This window comes from Penaeus monodon, chromosome 15 (genome assembly GCF_015228065.2).
Source record: "Penaeus monodon isolate SGIC_2016 chromosome 15, NSTDA_Pmon_1, whole genome shotgun sequence".
NCBI classification, from domain to species: domain Eukaryota; kingdom Metazoa; phylum Arthropoda; class Malacostraca; order Decapoda; family Penaeidae; genus Penaeus; species Penaeus monodon.
The window spans coordinates 31,219,156-31,219,469 of NC_051400.1; positions in this window are offsets into that span (position 1 = coordinate 31,219,156).

Genomic DNA, 314 nt, shown 5'->3' on the forward strand with positions numbered 1-314 from the left:
GCATTGTGTATAGCCATGCTTGTTGCAAGCAAATTGCAGTCCTACCTAAGATAATTCTATATTGTCATCATGAATTACAGTTACAGTAATGTACAGTAATTATTTACGGTTGTGTCATCCGATATTAAGGATCAGTAAGCTTTGTGTAACGTTCGCGAATACTGTAAATGGTCTCAGTAAATTATCTTGTGACTTTTATAATTCTCTATGTGAAAGTATGAGGTGTTTACGAGACACTTCCAGCTATAGAAATACCACAAACAAGTGTAATGTTACGTCCATTTGCTTTAGGTGTTCAGGGGTTATATTATATA